The sequence below is a fragment of the Hemicordylus capensis genome, chromosome 6 (assembly GCF_027244095.1).
Source record: "Hemicordylus capensis ecotype Gifberg chromosome 6, rHemCap1.1.pri, whole genome shotgun sequence".
NCBI classification, from domain to species: Eukaryota; Metazoa; Chordata; class Lepidosauria; order Squamata; family Cordylidae; genus Hemicordylus; species Hemicordylus capensis.
In genome coordinates this window covers 49,902,820-49,927,404 of record NC_069662.1, presented here as the reverse complement: position 1 = coordinate 49,927,404, position 24,585 = coordinate 49,902,820, and the positions used below count along the sequence as shown (strand labels likewise).

At 41.4% G+C, this 24,585-nt stretch overlaps 1 protein-coding gene across 13 annotated transcripts in view; it reads left to right on the top strand.

The window, feature by feature from the left end:
- The window catches only part of LOC128330410 (microtubule-associated protein tau-like), a 167,752-nt gene that overhangs the window by 20,580 nt on the left and 122,587 nt on the right, over positions 1–24,585 (top strand). The window contains exon 1 of one of the 13 annotated variants that reach the window (XM_053263271.1): positions 426–444. The exons of 11 other annotated variants lie outside the window; for them this stretch is intronic. The gene's annotated coding sequence lies outside the window, so the exon portion shown is untranslated. Of the gene's footprint in view, positions 1–425; positions 445–10,291; positions 10,309–24,585 lie in introns of those variants that run through there. One more of the 13 variants, XM_053263266.1, reaches the window with a different exon arrangement.

The window sequence follows — 24,585 nt, the reverse complement described above, 5'->3', positions numbered from 1 at the left end:
CTTCACCAGTACTCCCTTGCTGCTCGTTTTTTTTCTTTTTTCTTTAACCATCTCTGGTAGGCTTGGTTTACTGTTCAGGAGACTGATTTTGATTGTGAGGGTGATGGTGAATGATAGGCTGTTGGTACTGCAGTAGGTGTGGATCTTGGAGAGAAAAAGGATGCCCCCCCCACCGCTGCCTTTCACATCAACGGTGCCATGTTTTGCAGTCCATCTCATATTTCCAGTATTGCCTCGAGAATTATGTTTGAGGGGGAATAGATTTGCAGTTTAAGAAAGGAAAGATATTCTGTGTTAACATCATCTGCTTGTGGAAATCAGGGATGGAAGAAATGCTATATAGGTCATCTCTCCTAGCTTTGTTACACTGTACGGAACAGTAGTATGGGATTTATATTTCCGATTCTAAATTTTGGGTGTGACTGCAGAACAAGACTAACAAATGTGAGAGAAGTGAAAATGGCTTTATCTCTTTTGTATTTTAATCCTGTGGCTCACATTATGTTAATATAATGATAGTACTGTTGTGAGAAGAAATATATAGATGAGTGCTTCTGGATCTAAATGTGTTGGATTTTTTTTTTTTTGTTCTGCTTCTTAAAGGACCGCAGTCACACACAGATATAAAGCATGTTTGTTCTGTGACTGTATTTTTTCTCTGTCTGAAATGGTTTTCTCTGAGAAGAAAATGGATCTGAGTATGATAGCAGTTGGTCACGCCCCTGATAGACTAGAATACATGGATGTAAAGTGCAGTTCTCATTGGGTAAAGACTGTAGTATGCTCCTGTAGTTTTGGGTGGGGATGGTGGAAAAAAAATCCCCTTTTGTCTACCAGCAGAATTCACATTAAAATAGGTGTTGTGCTAGATCTAATATAGCAACACCATTTTTTCAAGGATGTTGCCCTAATTGTTTTCATTCTTGGGAATAACTGCTAATTTTAAAATGTGTGACTATATTGGTAAATAGTACAATTGATTTATCATCAAAGGATACATGTTAGAAAAGATGACATAATAGGACTTTAGGATAGAAAAGACTCTGGGGGAAATCTTTTTCCTCCCACAGCCCTTTAAATAGCTGTTTTTAAAGTGCTGTGGACTTTTGTAATCTGTAATAACTGTTCAGTTGAGAGAGATTGCCGACTTCTGCAGTGTGTGAGCACTGTGGGTTGCTAACTTAAATATACTTAAACCATAACTCTTTTGAATATTTACAGTGCTTCATGTATATTGTCAGTAATCCTTACAACAATCCTGTAAGGTAGGTGTGCATTTTTACCTCCATATTGCAGATGCTGTTGAGGGGATGCTGAGGCAGAGAGACTGGCTTGCCTAAAGTTATCTAGTGAACACATGGTTGATGGAGGTGGGATTTGAATCAATTTCCTGGCCACTATGCCAGCTCCCTGATACATTATTTATTAAAACTGCTATATCCTCCTATACATAATTGCAGACACTAATTGAAGTATATCACATGACCATATCTTTAGTGGTAATTCCATTTGCGTTATTGCAGAGCAGAGCATTTATTTGTTATAATGAAGCTAGAACTGTATGTGTATCACTGGAGTTATCCAGATTCGGTTTAAAGCTTCCTTCTCTTCACACGTGATTTTGGAAGTTAATTTAGGGGAAATTCTGCTATCTGCTAAAAAAGGTGTTCTGGCTGGAAAATCTGTTCCATTTAAGCAAAAAGCTTAATGGTCCTTATGATAAAAACTAATTTCTTTGGACTGGTATGTATCTGAACATTCCAAAAAGTGCATTTGTGAAGATGCAAAGACATCCTTTCTCAATGTGTATGCATGTCTCAACTTAAATGTCTGGAAGAAAAAGAAGCATACCAGTTACATAAAGAAATTTCAAGTATGTACTTTCAAAAGTGGATGGAACTCTTATGACCTCATCAATCTTTTAGGTACAGAAGCAGAACTACTGAATTGTAGAATCCATTGTACCATTTTTTCATTAGCAAAGTATTCCTCTATCTTCTCCAGAGCTCAAAAGGCAAAATCATTGAGTTTGACTATTTTATAGAAAACACACTCATCCAGTAGTTCAGAATCCTGTTCTGAATGTTGTGCTTCTTCTCCCGATGCATTTTAAAGACACTCTATATAAGCTGTTTACAGGGACACCCAATGGTATATATTTAACACTGGCACAACTGCATGTTGTGAAACATCTGAATATATCCCTCATTGTCTGCAAGGTTATGAAAAAACATTTGCCAGTTATTTTACTATATACACAATTGCCATAAAGAAAATGTTTCTGTAGGGAATACGTCTGTTAACATAGAAAGCTACCTTATACTGAATCAGACCAGCTTGGTATTGTCTACACAGACTTTCAGGTATCTGCTTTCCCAACCATACCTAGTTATGCCAGCGATTAAACCTGGGACATTCTGTATGCAAATTAGATGATCTACCACTGGGCTGTGGCCCTATCCCCTGACATCTCTGACAGTGGTAGATGCCCTACCACTGACTATGGCTCCATCTCTGACAATAGTTATGAACTTTATGGTTTAAATTTGTGTCCATGTACCAACATTTGATACATAGGTAGTACTTTTGTGCCCCAATTCCATGTGGTTGAGCTTGACTTAAGATTCTGTCCATGGCATTCTCAGCATAACTGAAGTTCTTTCGTAGAACTCTGCTTTGCTGTCGGTGTGGAAGTTCTGTAAGATGGTAGTCTTTGTTCTCCTTTGCCAGAAATTCTTGTGTTAATATCTCGCTCCAATAACTTGACAAAATGTACCTTGGACCATGCAGGTTTTCAATCAGAGCAAAATTTCTTCCAGCTTGAGGTGAAACCAAAGGACAAAAAAAGCTGTATGTTGGCATAAAACCTAAGCATTTGGTGGCTCACTTAATTCCCTGCTATGGCTCTGGTCCCAGAAACCACAGCATTGGGATGCTCTGAAGCAGGGTGATAAATTATTATCTTAGAGAACGGCAGTAAAAGTTGCTTTATGATCTTCATGAAAAGGTAACTTGGAAATGCCTTGCTCTCTCTTGCCTGCAGCTTTTCCTTCTGGCTTCCACCTTCTCCTTATACACATGTGCTTGCGCACACAGAGCCAGTGCCAAATTCTGCTGGACAAGGCAGCAAGGAGGTGCAGCCACTTCTGTTCCATGGAAGAGTTTAAGCCCAGAAAGCACACATGGCAGTGGTTTCTGCTGCTGTTCTGTCTGGCTCTGTTTGATCATGCACACCAGAAGATTGGACGGAATTAAACTAGGGTACACAACTTTGGCTCTCAAGCTGTTGTTGAATTCCAACTCCCACCATCCCCAGCCACAGTGGCCAATAGTCAGATGATAAGAGTTGTATAGCTGGAGGGCCAAAATTTTGTAGCCAGTTAGATCATACAGTTGCAGCAAAGAGGTAGTGTGTGTGTGGGGGGGGCTTTCATGTTAGCTTGCTCCACCTCTGCTCGAGGTTGCTTGTGCAGTAGGCTTGTCAACATGGATTTAAGATATTCTGGGATATCTCCCCCACCCTCCCACCAATATTTTTCACAATATCAAGTCATTAAAATGTATATGAAGTGGGAACAGTGCTTTTTCTCTTAGTTTGGGGATTTTAGCCCTAATGGTGTTGGTGAGCCCTCTTGTTGATGCCTGGGTGGGTCCAACAATGCTGACCACTGATGTCAATCCCCCCCCCCCGCCCCGAAACCTTACAAATCAAGTAATAGAATTCTGATCAGCACATAAACAGTGAGAAATATTATTGACTCAGGGGGGGCCACTTCCATGAGGCAAGGTGAAGTATTGCCTCAGGCGACAGATTGTTGGGGTTCCAGCAAGGTGGTTGTCACCATCAGAGCAGCCTTCAGGACTAATTGAGTTTTGCAAGCTTTGCAAGGATTGCCTTTCCTCAAATTCTTTGCAAAGCTTGGAAAAAGCACGAGGAGAGAGGAACGGTTGCTGGCATATTTGCCCTTGTGCTACATTAAGCGCTAGAGGGCAAGTTTTTGAAAGAAGGTTGGTCCCCAGCAAGGTCATGGGACAAGGCAGCATTTGGCCCCTCACCTCAGATGCCACAGTACCTTAGGTCACCGCTATCCTGACCCAAATGTTACTGAATAATTAAAAGGATCAGAAATGAAAACCTGGTTAGGATAAATATTTATTTAAAAATTATTTATTTTAACCCAGGGGTTCCTAACAGGTAGTACTAGTACCTCTGGAGTACTTGAAGATCTCTCAGGGGTACTTGGATCCATCCTGGAACCCCATGCTACAGTTGCACTATTTGTTCCCTATCTGAGCATTGACAGCTCACAGCTGACACATCATTAGCAATGTGTCCAATGTAGCAAGGGAGGGAGGAGAGTGAAGACCCTCCTCCTCTGTTCCTGACTGACTAGCTATGTGCTGAAACTCAGCACACCCCTCCTCTCAGCCTGACTGACAGGCTTCAGAAAATTAGACAAGTAAGTTTATCCCATTCATTTCAATAAGGTTGTTTATAAGTAACTTAATGTGGATGTGAGCTAGTGATTGAGTAGCTTTTCTCCCTAACTATAACAACTGTGTACGTACACACACACGAAGGAAAGTTTGCTGGACTATAAACTATTGTATGAAGTGTTTTATCAAGTCTATTATATTTTAGAATGTTTGTTTCTTGATGGACATTTTTGGGGGATAATATTTTAAACTAAATTCCAAAATGCAGGTTAACATGTATAAAAGTTAAGTATTTACAATGAGAGTTTCTAACTGGCTAAAGCAGGGGTTCCCAACCTTTAAAAAATAAATGTACCCCTTCTATTGCAGATTTTCAATTCAGGTACATAGAGATTGTGTGCACAGGGGGCACGCGCGCACATACAGTCTCTATGGGGTACTTGTACTGAAGATTTGTGACAGGGGTAAAGTAAAAGTAAAGTGTGCCATCAAGTCGATTTTGACTGCTGGCGCCCACAGAACCCTGTGATTGTCTTTGGTAGAATATAGGAGGGATTTCCCATTGCCATCTCCCATGCAGTGTGAGATGATGCCTTTCCTATATCGCTGCTGTCCGATATAGGTGTTTTCCATAGTATGGGAAACATACTAGTGGGGATTCAAATCGGCAACTTTCTGCTTGTTAGTCAAGCATTTCCCTGCTGCACCACTAGGTGGCTAATGATAGACATTTTAAAAGGCAGGGAACCCCGCTTTAACCAGTTAGAAACTCTCATTGTAAATATTTAACTTTTATCCGTGTTAACCTGAATTTTGGAATTTAATTTTTTAGCTTTTTTTAAAAAAAAATTATCAGTCAAACATAAAAATTCTAAAATATAACAGACTTGATAAAACATTTTATAAAGGTAAAGTGTGCTGTCAAGTCGATGTAGACTCCTGGCAGCCACAGAGCCCTGTGCTTTTTCTTTGGTAGAATACAGGAGGGGTTTACCATTGCCATCTCCCATGCAGTATGAGATGATGCCTTTCAGCATCTTCCTAAATCGCTGCTGCCTGATGTAGGTATTGCTCATAGTCTGGGAAATAAACCAGCAGGGATTCGAACCGGCAACCTCTGGCTTGCTATTCAAGTCATTTCCCTGCTCTGCCATTAGATGGGTTCTATCTATACATTAGTATATAGTCCAACAAACCTTCCTTCCTCACTAGATGACACACACATAACTACTAAAGGAGTACCATCATGATAAAACCCTAGTAGTGTTCAGATATATTTTAATTACAAAAAACCAGCCTTGACTATAATAGGGATCTTCTTCTGTCCAACCTTCATAAGCTAGATGCGTTTCTACTTGGTTCCAGGAATTATTTTGATTTCAAGATGCCCAGAATCCCTCAGACAAGATAATATAATACACAGGTTTTCTCTCCTGTTGCTGAGCTGGATAAATCTTTACTACAGTATTTGAATTCATGTGCCTGTTCCCCTCTATAAACGAGATTTTTTAGCTAGGTAAGTATGTGTCTGTCTCTGTGCTGATATTGAAAACAGGCCTCTGGATGTAATCCCTTGACTGGATTTAATACCATTTAAGATGGTATTCTTAAACTGCCCTTCCAATTTAGGGAACATGGAAGGAGGGCTTGTGACCAAAGGGGTGCAAGGGAGAATAGTTTGATGATGATATATTTTGTGACTGCAGTGACAGAAGGGAAGGACTTTATAGTGTTGTTGTATGGGCTTGGGCAGAGGAACTAATATGACTGTAGGCATTAGGTTCCTTAACCTGATTGTGACTGCATGTTTTGTTTGCCATAACCCATACAGAATCCTGTACCTTGGGGAAGGGAAATCCCTGTAAAAGGGTGTGGGGAACAGAACAGGCATTTTGAAACTGTAGCACCCAAACTAGAGGAGATTGCTTAAGATACAGTATTTACATCAGCCTTTGAAACTTAGTCATTTTGTCCTGCTGCTTTTGATAAAGGCTCTGTTAAGAGGGTGAAAAGAGGAGGGGCCTATGTTTCAAAAGCTGTCCAGCTGAGTTCAGGCCTGTTCCATTTATTTTCTTCTGAAAGCTTGCATTCATTAACGGGATCCAAGAAGCAAACTGTCCATTGACTTTTCATGGAAAGATTACCAATGGAGTTTATTATGAGTACATTACATTAGAGTCTTGAACTCCCATTTTAGTGATAAATGCTGTATAAATGACTTTGGTTACAATTCTGGAAACGGTTTGCCTTTTCTTCTTCTGAAATTTCAAGTGGTCCTGACGTTCTTTGAATCAGTGGTGAAATGATTATCAGAGTTGTGATTGACTGCATAGCCAAAGGACTGAGTTTCTGGCTGTGATAGAATCTTTGCTTTAACTTTTTTTGTTTAAGATTCTAACCCACTATAATCAACCTTTTTCTCTTGCATGCACGCACGCACATACGTGGGTATTTATTGCCCTAGAACTAACCAAGAAAAGACTAAAAAATAAAGAAAAAAAAGGGAGACTAAGCCTCAATGATGCTTATAGTAAAAGATGTGTTGGCTTTGTCAGTAAAAACTATCTTTTCTTGTCTAGTATGCTTTTTCCATCCTTCCGTTGCCCTGTGAAGGCAAAGGTACATATTAAACCCATTCATTTGGACTGATAAGTTTGTTTCTGAGTAAGAAACAGCTGGCGGTGGGGTAGGAAGCTTTAGCCCTACCCTCAGTCTTAATCCAGATCAGATCAGCATCTGTATGTGCTAACAAAGCAAAAAAGCCCCCTTTGTTGCCAGTGAGAGCTTTTCTTTCTTGTCAAATAGTGCTGGTTCAGGCAGGGCAGACAGGGGGAGTTAAATCCCTCCCCCCCCAACTATGGTCCTTATACAGCAGTTTAAAAAATAAGCCTGAGTCAGCCCGAATAACAGGCAGTGTTGCATTACGTTTGGCCCCTGTGTGTGTGTGTGTGTGTGTGTGTGTGTGTGTGTGTGTGTGTAGGAATACAGGTCTTTGAATCTTAGAAGCAGAGTAAATTGCACATATGCTTAATTACGTTGCAAATTTTAGGGTTCCATGTTACATAGTTTAGACTTTTTTAAAAAATACTGTTCACAGCCTTTGTTACAGTTTAGAAGTAGCATGATGTCATTAAGGAAACTCTATGCTACTCTGGTGCAGAAATGTAGGTGTACAAGCTATATTTGGTTATAGTATCTGAATACAAGATAATCTCTCTCTCTCTTAGAGTGAGCGAAGTTGTTCTGCTGCTCTTGGATAAAAGTTTTAATCAGTGTTTGGAGGAGGGGAAGCTGTTCTGTTTTGACCAGGCTGTAATCCTAGGGGAAAGCAAGACTGGAAGGGGTCTGAGCCAGTGTCATCCACAGTGAGGGCGGTAACGGATTAAGTCTAGAGGCCTTGGGGGAATTTTCAAGCAAGCTAATGTTGCTTTGGCAAGGTTCTTCTTCTGATGACCTACCTGGATGATAACAGGTTGCTTGCCTGTAACTGGAGTTCTTCTAGTGATCATCTGTTGGTTCACACAAATGGGCTTTTGTCCCTGCACAGAAGCTCTGTTGGGAACCTTCTAAAGCTCTCTATCCCTGCTAGCATTTTTGGCAGGAGACTCCACCTCCTCAGTAGTACAGCATCTGTTTCCCCTCAGTTCTTCATTGTCCGCCATTGAATCAACAGCTCTGACTTCAAGGTGCTGACTTTGTGTCTTTTTAAAAATACTTAAAAAACCCTTGCTATCTTTTAGTGCTTACTTATTTTTCTCTTTCCATTTCACCATTTGTTTTTCTTACCTCTCTCATTTATATTTAATAATTTGTCCAGCTGGGATAACTGAGCAACTCTGGTGTAAGCTTTGTAGTGTTTTGCTGGGTCGTAAGTCTCCAATAATCGCTGTCCCATTTATAAATATAAATTAAATGGTAGCATGGCATGTCTTCAACTGCTCTTTATAGGTATGTATAACCAGAATGGCATATTGAATAGGTGCTTTAATCAAGAGAGCCAGGAATAATGCTGAGAGGGTGGGATGGATTCCTTGGGTGGAAACTCTTTCTGGGGGTGGTGTGGTAGTGGGAATCCTATTCATGTTTTTCTTTCTTGGTCAGCGATGCCTCCAAGAGGTTGCAGCCCCCCCCCCCAATATTTCTTGTTCCCTCATCTACCAGACTGGAACTTTACAGAAAGGTGTCAGTACGGTCATAGAAGATTTTGGTCATATAGCTGGAATTAATAATTTTAAATCGTTTAAAGAAGCCTGTTCACTCTCATTCTACCCCTGAACAAGCTGCAGAAGTTGGTGCAGCCCACTATGTAGGAGACTTATTAATTACCTTAATTATGCTAATTACTTTACCTCTATAAGTATTTAATGTATAGCAAAATCTTTGCTCCCCTAATAACTTTGTTTGCTCCCCCTTTGCTCCCTAGGCTAATTATTCTGGAGTTGCTCCTGGTCTTGGCCTTTGATTTCATTGCAAGCTTTAAGGATGATTTTGTTTATTACTGCATTTATACAATATCATTATCACCCCCAAAACCTTGGAGTAAAGAGACTTTTAATGATTGTGTAGATAATGAAATATCTGCAGGATTAAACTGCAAATTACAAAAAGATAAACTTGTTTACTACAAATTGCCAATGAAGAACTTTAAGATACACGTAATGGCAATTTCTAGCCTACCCTTAACATAAGGGGAAACTCATAGGTAAGAAGAACTGAACCCCCACTCTCATCCCTTTGTCACAGGTGCTTTTCTCCTGACCTGTTGTGCAATTATCTACCAAGAGATTATAGCCTGCCCTCTCCCTACTAATGTTTCAAAAATGGGTAAAACCTTTTTGTGTTAGTTGTTTGAAAATTATCTTTTATTTCTTGACCTGCTATGAATTCTGTGGCTGTGCTGTTCCTTTTTAATCTTTGTTTAGATTGCATTATTTTGTTTTTCATTAGTGAACTTCTGAAATTAATGTGAAAAAGCAATATTTTTTTAAAAAAATTTAAAAATCAAAATATTGGGTTGGGCTCACCAGTATAATATTGTCCAACTACTTGTACTGTAGTCTCATTACTGGACAATATGTGACAAGTTGAGTCTTGTTACTTAATTTTTGAAGAACCTTGACTTCAATTTTTCCTGCACTAGATATTAATGTTAGAGGAAACTTTAAAACCAGAGTGACCAAAAAGGAAAAAAAAAGAGAAAAATGGGAAACATAGAGTGCAAGTTAAAAAAACATGTTATTAGCACTGTAGTTTAGATACATCTTATTTACGTATGTGTATATGTAGTCACTAGTCAGGCAACCAGGCAACACACACATATAATGTGCCTACAGATAATAATTGACTATCACCAAATGAGTTTTGGGAATTTGAAGCTAGGACTCTTTAGCCCTAGTCTGGCACTCCAGCAACTCTACAAGGAGTTGTAGAATGCAGATAGAATGGGAGTATATTTAATATTGGGTGAAACTAGCACTAATTTAATTAAAATAATGATGTACACTCATCTTCAGCATGAAAGCAACACCTGGGATAGCTGTTGGGTTTTTCTTATTTTCCACTAGGACTAGTCCACTTGATCAGATATCCATCTACAGTTGTGGCGCTCATTGGATTTCTTGTTCCAGCAGACAGCATGTACTCTTCAATTGCAGGAGACTCAAATGTAAAAATGATATAGTGTGGCTACTTTTAGTATTCACAATCATTCTCCCTAACAAAAAAAGATGTAGGAGCAATCTGTTCCTTAGATGATTCTCTCTCCTCTCTTTGTTTCTCTAGGCTAAATAACCCCTTTAGAGAAGAAATTTCTTCCTTCTGCCTGAACTTTTACAAACGAAGGGGAAAGGCAAAAGGCTTTTGAAGCAGAAGGTCTGGAATCACTTAAATAATAAACTGCCATAGGCATGTTGGGAGCATGGTTGATTCTCATTTGATCCTGCTAAATTTTAGATTAGCACTGTCCAGTGTTTTTGCCTTTAAACTTGTATATGTGTTTAGCTGTCTGCAGAAATAAGTAAGGGAAACCCAAGAACTTCAAACTAAATTGTGTGAGTTAAGCTGATCTTACTGAAATGATTATAATTTCTATTTTTAGTTTGTGACAAAGAAAAGTATTCTGGAAGCAGAGAGATGATTCTTTAACAGATCAACAGGGGCAAGCTCCTGTTGCATAACTGAACTTGAAAGTTTTGTGTGAAGCTTCCCAGTAAGGGGACCCACCTAATGTATTACATTTTTCTGCATGGAAATTAATAATAATGTGGAAAAAAGTATGTGTTCTGTAATCTATTCAGGCAGTGCAAATATCTCTTCTGCTTTAGATAAATGGGTGGCAGGTCTTGTCTGTATAAATCTAAAAAAATGTCATAATGCAGCACTTGTAGTGACTATAACAGAACTGCACCTATTACTCTCCTAACTAGGACTGATGGCATTCTGCCACTTTTAAAGGCAAAGTTATACTGTAAAGAATCGTCATATTGGCACTGTGAAATTGTGCTGTTTTGTAAATTTCTTCATTACACGCACTTATAATTGTAGTGTGGGGATATCCACTAATGATTTCCACAGGAGCATGGATGTTTAAAGGGAGGTATAGGGTAGGGGTAAGGACAGTGTAAGCAGTGGTTGTGGAAGGCTCACATCAGAGATTATGTTTTTTCAAACAGTGAGAGCTAGACACATTTTTTTATGGGGGGAAATAGAGAATCTATATCCCTAGTTCTACAAATGGCCTGTAGTCTTATCACAGGATGCAAATGCATCTGGTTTCTTTTTTGTTCTGGGAGCATTGAAGTAGTTGAGTGCTGAGAAGTACTCAGTGCTGTTGAGTAGCAATATTTTTCTTCCATTGCCAGAACTGGCACTGCATGTGCAGAACTGTCTTGTGAAAAAACTATAGCCCACTTCATTTTCATTATGTCTGGATCATCATCCAGCATAATAGAGGTTTAATGTGAGCTGGGCATCAGTGAGATGGAATGTGTTATCAATTGTGGGTTTTGTGTGCCTCCCGCAGTATTCAGAATCTGGGAGGTGATATTCACAGGTTTATTTTACACAGTTTTGTTATCCACCCCACACCCCTGTGCTGAAGCTCATCAGATAGGTTTGTGTACTAAGCATGCTCAAGATAGGACTAGATCACGTGACTTTGATTTCCTGCTGCCATAGGCACCATAGCCCCAGTTCCAATCCTATCTTGCTCAAGCACACAGGGCTGTGAAAGAGCTCTTCAGTTTCTTGGCCTAGATCTTTGGAATTCCTATCCATCCTCTACTACTTCTCCCTACCCACTCTCCTCTATCAAGATTGTGCGAGGGTGGAAGGAAGCTGCCTTAGTTATTTGTCTACAATATCTGCTAAATTTATTTTTTCATTTAAATTTGGCTGATTGGTGTACTCTTTAGTTTTTTTCATTTTATTTTCCCGCTCAGAGTTACATGGAACAGGCTCATGTGGAGGAGCTTCTGGGGGATCCCTCTCGGAGGGTCCTCAACCTTTGCAGAAGGCCCTGCCTTTGGAGCAGAATTCTACCTCATCTCCTTTGTGGGCCAGATTGGCATCTCGAATGCACCTGATTTCTCCTCCAGCCATTTTATCTCTTGCTGCTGCAGATTCCTCGATTTCTTGCAAAGCTCCTAGAAAAGCCTTATAAAATACTAAACATTGCAAGGACCAATCACAGTTCAAACAAAAATGCAAGAAGTCGCCCACTTCTAAGAAAGGGAGCTCTGTCTGGCTAAGCGAGCGACTACTCATAAAAGTCATCTGTAAGCACTCCAAGCCGTCTTGATCATCGCCAGAGGTGCCCAAAGCAGATGACCAATGCCCTTCGTTAAACCATACCGTTACCAACAGCTACTCACTCGACCTTGCCTCTACACATTCTCACTGCTTCGTGATTTCTCCTCGCTCAGGGAACCCGATTAAACATCTTTGGATGACCCAAGCCATTCGTCGTCTTCTTCCGATAATGACAATAGAACAAGTACCCTTGACACAAACACATCAAGGCATCTACTCGCTCTTATTTCTCCTTCCGAAGAAGGATGGCACTTGGAGAGCAGTCTTGGACCTCAAACACCTGGACCTCAAATCTCTTCATCAAGAAGAGAAAGTTCAGGATGGAGTCCCTGCACACCATCAAAGAAGCAATTCATCCAAGCGACTCCCTAGCATCTGTGGACCTCTCGCAGGCCTGTCTCAACGTACCCATCCTACAAGATCACAGGAACTTTCTCAGGTTCTCTTACGATGGCAATAATTATCAGTACAAGGTACTGCTTTTCGGGCTCTCCTCAGCCCCCAGGGTCTTCTCCAAGGTCATGATTGCTGTCATAGCATAACTATGCCAGCAGGGGGTACACATTCAGCCTTTCCTGGACAACTTGCTGATCAGAGTACCCTCCCTCCAACAGGCGCAGGGGGATGTCTGTCACATTCTCCAATGCCTGCATGACTACGGCTTCATAGTCAACTTTGAAAAAAGCCATCTGCAGCCATCACGCTCCCTTCAACACCTGGGGGCAATCTTCAACATGGCACAAGACTCCATCTCCCTTCCTCAGGAAAGATGTTACAAGATTGCTCCGCAGTTACGCCCCCTCCATTGTACCTCTGCAGACCTCATACTGCTCTCCCAAACTCTGGGATCAATGATAGCATGCATGGAATGCACACCATGGTCCAGATCGCACTCACGCACACTTCAGTGGCTACTATACCTACGCCAGGATCCGATCACGGCCTCCACTCACAAACAGATCTGTCTTCCTGCCAGAGTCAGACAGTCCTTCAGGTGGTGGCGCTCCCCAGCACTCCACAAGGGCCTCTCCCTGTCAGATCCATCAAAGATAGTGTTCACCACAGATGCCAGCCTGCTGGAAAAGGGAGCACACTGCCTAGGCTAGCTGGCTCAAGATCAATGGTCACTGTAGGAGACACGGAAGAATGTAAATTGGCTAGAGCTTCGGGCGGCCAGGCTGTAATTCACTTCCAGCACCTTCTTACAGAGAGAACACGTCTTAATCCAAACTGACAATGTGACCACCAAGGCCCACATAAACCGGCAGGGCAGTAGAAGGTCCAAGACCCTAATGGCCTAAGCTGATCTCCTCTTCCAGGGGGCAGAGGCCAATCTGGCATCAGTCACCGCCGAACACCTCAGCGGCCTGGAGAACCAACGGGCAGACTGGCTCAGCTGCCAGCGGAGTGGACCCTCCACCCAGACATCTTCTCTCAGATCACCAAGACCTTCGGAAAACCTCAAGTAGATCTCTTCGCTTCCGAGGTCAACCATTGCCTTCCCTATTTCTTCACCATATTTCAGTCTCGCCAGGTGGAGGCAATGGATGCCCTCACGGCTCCATGGGCAAGGACTCTGCTCTGTAATTTCCCCCCGACAGCCATCATCCCCAAGGTCCTCAGAATGGTGGTCCTGGAGTGGGCAGAACTGATCACTGGCTATGTCAACCTTGGTTCTTGGATCTCCTCAGTTCATCCGCCATGGCAACTACCCCTCTGCATAGATCTCTTGTCTCAGGGGCCTCTCCTCCATCCAGCTCCTGAGTGGCTACAGCTCTATGTGTGGAAGTTGAGCATGTGCACCTAGTGGCACAAGGTTATTCATACACAGTACAAGACATCATCCTGGCCTCTTGGAGACCTTCCACCAACAGGATATACCAGGCAACCTGGGTGGTTTTTTCCAGATGGTCTCATGCCAAACTCCTCAACCCCTTATGCGCTGGAGTCCCTGAAGTCCTTGCCTTCCTGCAATCTGGGTTGGACCTCCATCTGTGCCCGAATATGCTTAAACGGCAAGCATCTGTCCTGGTCTCGGTTTTAATCATCTCAATACTGAGCCTGGGAATGCACACTCTTCATCTGAATATCTCCAGATTCCTTAGAGGCGCCTCCAACCCATCTCCTTCTCACATCCATCATTTCCCTTCCTGGAACCTCAAAGTATTGAATGCCCTAATTCAGCCTCTGTTCAAGCCCCTCTTCTCTGTTTCCCTTAAGATCCTTTCCACCAAGGTCCTTTTTCCTGGTGGCCACCACCTTGGCCTGCAGAATCTCTGAGCTAGGAGCCCTTTCTGTACGGAAAGAACTCTGTCTCTTCCAACCTGACTGTGCTTCTTAGACTCAACCCAACTTTCCTTCCCAATGTCAATTCAATCAGTCAAACTTTATTTTGATCAAAGTTCAAATACATAAATTAAGAACAAAATAAAAATATTACAATCAACTGGATCATGATGAAGTCATTTGTTCACTGCTGCTACACAAACTTTAGCTACCATACACGTTATTGAGTGATTTGTATCTGAAAGTAAGAAATTTGTGTAAAACCCCTTCGGTCTATCCGGACATCTCGACAGAAGAGTGGTGATATACTTTGTACGAGAGTCCTTATAAAAGGGGCAATAGAACAGAACATGTTGTATTGTCTTTACCTCCTCTGACCCACATGGGCAGGTTCATTCCACTAGTGGCACTTTGGAGTACCTACTCTGTAGGAGTGTAGAAGGGAGCACATTATGTCTGGCCCTAAAAAACTCCTTCTGCAGCCTAGAGAAAGCAAGTGTTGATAAATAATTTGCTGGTTCCTAAACAGCATTTACCACCCAGCCCCGCACATTCTGAGACATCCCATTAACTTCATTTTTATGTTGTATATCATCCACCCACTGAAAGAATATCTGTTTAGCTTGTTCATATCCTAGGGAGATAAGGAGTTCTGCTGAAAGACCATATGAGAATAGTTTCTTGGTGACTTCCGATTTCTCTCTGAACAAATGAGCATTGAGAAGAACTAACAGAATTAATCTGGATGGGAAAAACTCCACCTTAAGCCAATAGTTAATTAGGTGCTTCCAAACCCTTACCTCAATTTTGGGCATCCCAGTCTCCAGTCTGAGTGCTTTATTAGATATGCATCTAGGGGCAGCAAGAATGGACCATAAGAATTTAGTTTGCACTCTCTCTCTGTCATCTTGGTTGATATAAATATCCACTTCTGCTTCATATAGAATTTGGGCGAGAGTTTTGGCCTCAAAACTCTGCTGGAACTATTTCTCCTCCTTTTTTTGTGTAGAACAACAACTTAATAGCCATTGAAGACCTTGATGCTGTTCGTGTGATATACTCAATATGGGACTTGAAGAACCCCCATGGGGTGCAAAACTGCTCCAAGATACTTGAAGTTTGGTACCTGCTCAATTTTATTTCTTTCAACAATCTATTTTTGCAGTCTCACTCTTTGTGCAAGCATCATGATTTTTGATTTCTGAAAATTAATAACCAACCTATTTTACTTGCAGTAATGGATTATACTGCATACAGAACTATAGGGATATAGTTTCAGAGGATGGATATAGGGGATATAGTTTCAGCCCACAATGTTAGGGGGATGGAAAGCTGGAATATCTAAGCTTGTAGCCATTGAGTTGATGTAGAAATTAAATAAAGATGGTGCCAAGATACATCCCTGCTTAACCCCTTTATGTGTGGGGATTATTTTTGAGAGTAGCCCTTGTGAGTTGCATCTCACTCTTAGAGTGGTATTTATGAGGAAAAGTAGATGTTTGTTGATGTCTTTTAAAGTTTCCCTCAAAGAATTTCTCTCAAAATTGAACTGAAAGTGAATTGGAAATCAAAGAAAGCCACGTATAGGGCAGAATTGGCCTTATGATAATTATCTATTAAATGATGAACAACAAAAATATGGCCAATAGCTGGGTGCCCAGACCTAAATCCAGCTTGCTCATCCCCAAGAACACCTTCAGATTCTAGCCACTCTTGGAGCTTTTGATTTAAATGCTTTACGTAGAGCTTGCTCATTGCACTCAGCAGACTAATAGGGCGATAATTGACTGGATCATCCTTATTGTCCTTTTTATAAATTGGAACAATTATCACTACTCCCCAATCCTTAGGGATGTGTGCTGTTTGGTCTTTGTGCGTAAATAAGGACGCTAGCAGGAGAGCCCACCAGTTGGGATTCTCTTTAATTAGCTCCGGGATGACAAGGTCACTACGCGAGGCCTTCCCCACTTTCAGGGTGTCAGACCACCCCACCTCCCTTAGGGTTAACTGGGGGCCAAACCAGTAATGAATCTATATCACGGTCATCCTATTTACACCCTGTCTCAGAGTCTTGGTATAAAGATCTGAAATGTTCCTCCCAAATTTGTACAGGGACTTGGTTGATCGAACTTGAGAGGATTTTACTAAAGCCTCTGGCTGTGATCTGCCAGAAGAGAGAAGAATCTTTATCCTTAACTGATTGAATTAACAGTTGCCAGGATTTATTTATTTATTTAGTAAATTCTCTTTTTCTCCTTTATGAGAGTCATATGTTTTTACATTTGGATAACTCTTGAGGAGAAACAGTGGAAGAGTATTGCTTATAGGCTTTGAAACCAATACCACGTCTTGGAGAGGAGATCTCGTCTTGTGATAGCAAGCATGACTTGTCCCCTTAGCTAAGCAGGGTCCATCCCGGTTGCATATGAATGGAAGACTAGAAGTTTGAGCACTAAAATATTCCCCTCAGGGGATGGAGCTGCTCTGGGAAGAGCAGAAGGTTTCAAGTTCCCTCCCTGGCTTCTCCAAGATAGGGCTGAGAGAGATTCCTGCCTGCAACCTTGGAGAAACCACTGCCAGTCTGTGTAATTGATCCTGAGCTAGATGGACCTATGGTCTGACTCAGTATATGGCAGCTTCTTATGTTCCTCTTAGCTCCACAAATTCCTGGTCAAATGATTCCTGTGATCTACTGTCCTATTTGACGTGATTCATTATTTTTTCTGTGATGTAAAAGCTCTGCAGTTGACTAATAATATTACTGATCAATATACCCATCTGATGAGCCCTGTCCTATTAAAGGTGAATGGATTTCTAGTACAGGTGGTGAGTTTAACCAGTCAGATGATGCTTTAGCACATCTCTCATTTCATCTAACTCACACAGCAGGGTCACCTTCTTCTAAGGTCGGGATCTACCCTTCCTCAAATCTAAGGTGTTCATTAGGGAGCAACATTATCAAGATCAGTGGAAAATGGTCACTATTTAAGCCGGGGTCAACCACCATGTTCATCAAAAGGGTAGATAAGTTATGGGACATTTTACATTCCACCACTCCCAAGCCTTGGTGCTGCCTTCCTTCTGTCCATTCCTGTCCCATCATAGGGAGAAAGTCTGGCACAAGCTCAGTGTACATTGAGCCCTATGCATCTACATCAGGCGCACTAGAGAACTTTGCAAGTTCGACTCATTCGTATCCTTTCATCCCTCGTCTCTAGGAAACAGAGTATCAAAGGTCACCCTCTCTAGGTGGATCAAGGCCTGCATCCTATAAAGCTCTCAAGCTCCCACCCCCTAGCGGGATCATGTCTCATTCTACCTGGAGTGCAGCCACCTCTGCAGCATTCTCTGCACACACTCCATTCTCAGATATTTGCAGGGCAGCCAACTGGTCATCCATTATTCCTTTCATCCGACATCATAATATATCCTCTTTCCTTACCCCACAAGCTGCCTTTGGCTGTAGGGTACTGCAACAAGTAGTCTGACTACATCCTTCTCACCCATTCTCATATCGCTTGGGCATGTCTCTACCTGATGAGCTCCAGTGTAGGCGAAAAAGGAACAGGAACATTGGCTTACCATGAAGGATTCTTTTTCCCTGTGACTGGAGCTCATCAGGCCTGCCCAGATGTACATAGTTGTTGTTCTAGGGAGGGCTTTCTGCATTTTGGGGGTGGAGCCAGCTTCCTGGGGTTCCCAGGATTAGGGTCTACCCTCTATGCTGTATATTCTCTCTTTCATGTCCTTATGACTATATTTTTTTTGTCTTTTAGTAGTTTGTTTTTAGCCATCTAATGGCTCAGTGGGAAATGCTTGACTGTCAAGCAAGAGGTTGCTGGTTTGAATCCCCACTGGTATACCTATATTGGGCAGCAGCGAAATAGGAAGATGCTGAAAGGCATCATCTCATATTGCGCGAGAGATGGCAATGATAAATCACTTCTGCATTCTACCAAAGACAGCCACAGAGCTCTGTGGTCACTGGGAGTTGAAACTGATTCGATGGCACACTTTACCTTTAGTTTGTTTTTACCTGAATCTAGGGGCCTAGCAAGCTCTTTCTGCATCTTGCCGCGCGCTCTCATTAGTCCTGGAACTGGGGCTACGATGCCTGTGGTAGCAGGAAATCAAAGTCACGTGATCCAGTCTTGTCTCGAGTATGCTCAGTACACAGCCCTATCTGATGAGCTCCAGTCACAGGCTAAAATACCCCTTCACGGAAAGCCAATGTTCCTTTTTCATATTAATCACTACGATGGCAACATTCACTATAAAAAGTAGACTTTTGTATTTCCTCTCTGAAATTCAGGAAAGCACAATCTTAGCTTTCTCTAATATTCTAAAAGTTTTATTTTAAAAATCCACTTAAGATAGCCAGATGAATAGGGCCCTTCTCAAACTCCGTTTCTTGAAGCCAAAAGGTTTAGTGCACATCTGTTAAACTTTGCCTCATCTTGCAGCATTGTGCCTATCCGGAATCCAGCCTTTCTTGATTATGATGCTTCCCCTTTATTCCATTTTTAAAATCCTGTCCTTCCTACAGGGAGCTCGGGGTGGGATACATGGTCCTTGCAACTAGGTCAGGCTGAGAGGCTGTAAGCCTAATCTACAGTGGAACTTGACCTAAAGACCTGAGGTAAGTAGAGAGGGATTTAGGTTGTGCACTACTACCAAGCTCTGGCCAAAGGAGGCAGCTTTATTGGAGACCAGCCAAGGGAGCCTTACACCAATAGTTCAGAACAGGTCAACTAATACTGCTTGACCCCTATAAAATCTCAAGCTTTCTCATGGTCTGAGCCACTAGGAGATAGGCTCTTTTGCTTCTGCCTTTGCTTTTTGCTCAACTTCACACGAGCCAGGTCTGATAGATAGGATCTCTGGCTGGGACTTAAGCCTGTAAGTTACCCAGGACTGTACATTCATGTAGCTTCTTCAGGAACATAAAGCAATAGACATGTGCAGCAGTACCCCCTATGGCTGGCAGGGTGGATGGAGTAAACTGTTCTGTCCTTGCCTGGTCAATGAAACAAAGCAGAAACCACTGCCTGTGCTCTCATTCTCTAGCCCAACTTCAGATTCCCCCCCCCCCCAGTAACTGATATGGGCATCCTGAGTTGGAGAATATGCACTTTCCAAGTCTGATTCTTGGTATTGTAGCCTAGCCTTGAGGGAGGTGTGGTTGGAGCAATATAATGTACACTATTACTTGTTCGTGTGTACTCACTCAAATTTCTCTGAACGCAAGGAGGATGATACAGTGTCTCTTAGATTATGCTGGTAAGCTGCCGGTCTGTGGGTTTGTCCCACTATGCTAGGTCATTGCAGACTCCCTGAGCAGAAACTGAGTCCTATCGCATTAGGGTTTCGTGACCCAGAGATATCTATAACTGATCTTGATTGATAGGCACCGCAGAAGTAGACCTAGTTATGACAGAAGAGTCTCATTTCTTCAGCAGCATGGTTCATGACCATGAATTACTATCCATGATAGCCTGGCATGGGCTCCACATAAGTGTGTGGGCCCACCTTCAGAATGAATCATAGGGCCCTGTGTGTATGTATATGTGCTTGTTGCACTGTTGCAGCTATGTGCAGTGTCTAGAGTTTAGTTCACCGCTCCCAGAACCTTTTGACCCAGCAAGATGGCTGTGGTGGTGGGGGGAGCACTCCATTAGGATATGAAAACAACCATGGCAGTTCTAGAACATGATCTTGTACCCATAAGGTTCTACCAAGTCTGAGTTATCCCTCCCAAAAACTTCCCTATGTAACATCTAGCATGTTGGGAAGTAGGGGTTAGCCAACCTTCTCTCCTATATACTATTTTTAATGTGTACAAGGAATTAGTGACCATAAGCAATATGCTTCAGATCTTGCAAAGCCCTCCTAGAGCATAGGGAGTGCACCTGAATCTAAAGGCTCTTGCACAACTGCACTGCTGCAGGGTAATGAGGGAATTGCACAAAGCGACCCATGGCACCTAGAAGTGTGAGCATTAGTCATGTCAGCCATTTTGGGTGGAAGAGGGATTGAGTGTTCATTTCTAAATCTGATTGCACAGAAGATGCTTTGAGAGTTTATGCAGATCACTTTTCCAATCATTTTAAACTTTGATTTTGATATTAATTATAAATTGATAGATGTCAGTGTCGTGTCACCTGCATTCATGAGACACTGACTAGGCAAGTAGGTTATTATTCACAATTTTGCTCTGAAGGCATACCTAATATGACACACATTCTAAAGTAGTGCTGATGTGGCACACATGTTAAGGCCAATCTTGTTAACAATACTGGATATGGATCATAAGTCAAATGGTTTCCTTGGCTTACCTTTGAGGCTGGCTGCTATGACTGGGCAAAATCTAATACTGAAATAATCACTTGCCTGATCTTAGAAGCAGCTGCTTAAGTAATGGACTGTTTTGTAATGATAAATGTAGTTGTACACCATACTGGCCAATGTAAAAATGTATTATCTGGCATTGTAAAATCCAGATAATTCTAATCACATTTCTAAGTTTAATAATTGTTTTTTCAGAATTGTATTTTGTATTTCCTAGCTGTGTCATGGGTACTCCTAGGACTTACTCATTTAAATAGAATATATTGTTTATCCAAGTTTACTGTGTTGTTCTACACTCAAAACAACTAGAAACTGATGGAGAGTTGCTTTGGAAAAGACACATGACATAATGTCCTGTTGTGTGTGTCTTCATACAGTGTGGAGGATGGTTTGTTGAAGAAACAAGTATTTTTTGAAGGCCTATCTACTTCTGGGCCATCTAATGGCACAGCGGGGAAATGACTTGATTAGCAAGCCAGAGGTTGCCAGTTTGAATCCCCGCTGGTATGTTTCCCAGATTATGGGAAATGCCTATATCGGGCAGCAGCGATATACAGGTGAAACTCGGAAAATTAGAATATCGTGCAAAAGTCCATTAATTTCACTAATGCAAATTAAAAGGTGAAACTGATATATGAGACAGACGCATTACATGCAAAGCAAGATAAGTCAAGCCTTAATTTGTTATAATTGTGATGATCATGGCGTACATCTCATGAAAACCCCAAATCCACAATCTCAGAAAATTAGAATATTACATGGAACCAATAAGACAAGGATTGAAGAATAGAACAATATCGGACCTCTGAAAAGTATAAGCATGCATATGTATTCAGTACTTGGTTTGGGCCCCTTTTGCAGCAATTACTGCCTCAATGCGGCGTGGCATGGATGCTATCAGCCTGTGGCACTGATGAGGTATTATGGAAGACCAGGATGCTTCATTAGCGGCCTTCAGCAATTCTGCATTGTTTGGTCTCATGTCTCTCATCCTTCTCTTGGCAATGCCCCATAGATTCTTTGTGGGGTCAGGTCAGGCGAGTTTGCTGGCCAATCAAGCACAGTACACTGTATACTTCTCAGAGGTCCAATATTGTTCTATTCTACAATCCTTGTCTTCTTGGTTCCATGTAATATTCTAATTTTCTGAGATTGTGGATTTGGGGTTTTCATGAGCGGTACGCCATGATCATCACAATTATAACAAATTAAGGCTTGACTTATCTCGCTTTGCCTGTAATGCGTCTGTCTCATATATCAGTTTCACCTTTTAATTTGCATTACTGAAATTAATGGACTTTTGCACTGTATTCTAATTTTCCGAGTTTCACCTGTAGGAAGATGTCGAAAGGCATCATCTCATACTGTGCGGGAGGAGGCAATGGCTTCCTGTATTCTACCAAAGAAAACCACAGGGTTCTGTGGGCACCAGGAGTTGACACCGACTCGAAGGCACACTTTACCTTTATCTACTTCTGGCAGCAATGTCCACCCACCCACTTTTTCACCCACATTGTGTGAGAGAATGGCACAAGTGAGAGACATACTGCAGTATTTTGTTGTGGGGCCCTGGCCTCTAGTAGGAGTGCTCCTGCTCAGTGTTCAGCCATGCCGAAACAGGCAGCTTGTAGTGCTGTTTGGAGCTAGAAGGTTTGAGGAGGCTTCAGGAAAGGAAAAAGGTAGAAGGTTTTGTGTTTCTCATCCTTATAAAATCGTCTTGTGTTGTGTTATATGGGTGGTAAAGGCCTCGGGACTGAGGCTGGCTGCAAGCCCTGTACCTCAGCACCTAATTGCTAAATAGATGGGGAAGGGAGGAATATAGGATGCTGACGAGTTTTTTAACTACACATCACATATCACCCTCCACCATCCCTAGTACTCACCTTCAGGGTTCAGTAATCTATTAGAGGTTCAAACCGATCAATTTCCCCCTCTCTTTTCCATTTTCCTCCCCCCATCTCTCTGAAAATGAGTTAGTAACCTACAGCCAGGTGTACGAAGGAGTCTCTAATCATTCATGTGGTCACTCTTCCCAGGTTAGCACATATGTAAATTATTTACTGGAGTGCCAAACTTCCTATGAATGTTTCTTATTTGTATGCTGTGGCATGGCTCATAATTCTGTGTAGTCTGGCATGAGAGAATTATACAAAGGCTGAATATGGAGCCAAGCACATCTGTGCATGCTGCAGCATCTGCCCTACTTTATCATAATTCTCCTCTAAGCATGGCCATTTTAAAACTAGCAGGGTTGTTTCTGCATTGATTTTTATTATATCTTTCAACCCTAAACACGCCATTAATTGAAGATTAGAATCTAAAGCATTCAGAGAGGAAACAGACTCTGAGTTGTTTCATTTTATGCTGCTGTTCATTTTATTCATATTAATTGCAAAAAGGAAAGGAACAAATCGGATTTTCCCATGCATTTTTAAAATTGTAAATGTGCATTGTAGTGTAAATGAGCATTATGTGTGCAAGTCCTTTCTGTATGCTACCTATAAATAAGACTACAAAATTGGTTGGATTTTCTTAGAAGCAAACTGTAGGTCTAGTGGGAACCTTCAGTTTTGGTGAATATGCTGTGGAATTTGTTGATTCCCTTCATTCTGAAATAAAGAAGCACTTACTTCTGGGCAGGGTGGATTTGATTTAAATCAAACTGATTTAAATCACGATTTAAATCACGATTTAAATCACTAACAGGGTGGATAAAAATAAAAAAAATCTGATTTAAATCAAAAAAATCCGATTTAAATTTAAAAAATGGATTTTTTTAAATTTAAATCGGATTTTTTTTAATTTTTATCCACCCTGCTAGTGATTTAAATCGTGATTTAAATCGTGATTTAAATCAAATCCACTCTGGTTGAAGATTAAATCAAATTCATTAAAAGCACACAATAATTACCACAGCAACCAGCAACCACTATCTTAATTTGCTTAATTTAAATTAAGCAATTTAATTAATTAATTTAATTAATTGCTGTCAGTGTGTGTGTGTGTGTGTGTAGTATGGCCCTCACGATGAGTACAACATGTTTACGCTGGTCTTTGACTGTAATAAAGTTGATTGAGTTAGTTTGTACGTGCAATGTGTCAGTAGCGCTGGATAAAGTTGAACTCAATTCTTCCTCATCCTGGTTTGGTAGCTTGTACCTATTTTGTGGCAGTTGTAGTTGCCCAGCAACTCTGATCATGCCAGAGGGCTATGCTGGAGGCACACAGAGATTTTGTTTTGCTTTGGGTTTTATTTGTTTGCTTATTCACAGAAGTTCACTGTTGCAGGGTTTTAGTGGCCTTAATTTAGAATGTACAACCATCAGCTTTTTTGAGTTTTTATCTGCCATTGTGAATGCTGGAAGCACCTTAAAACCACAACAACCCCAAAACACTTGAGATCCTACAAAGGATCTTTGCCTGGTAACACTCTTTGACGACCCTTGGTCACATTAGTACTGTATTGCTTCCTTCTTTACTATCAGCAGAGACAAGACTTGAATGGTCTGTATAGGATTTCGTTGCTCTATTGCTTAGCTTGGGCATTATAAAGTTGTTGGAAACTCCATGCTTGCTAATTCAGTGCCATATCAATACATATTCCCATCTCTCTGTGTGTTGGCTTCATAGTTATTGTGCTAAAATGAGGCTGTCATAACCTTTTTGTGTACAGGAAGAAAAGTATCAAAATCATATAAGTAGGAG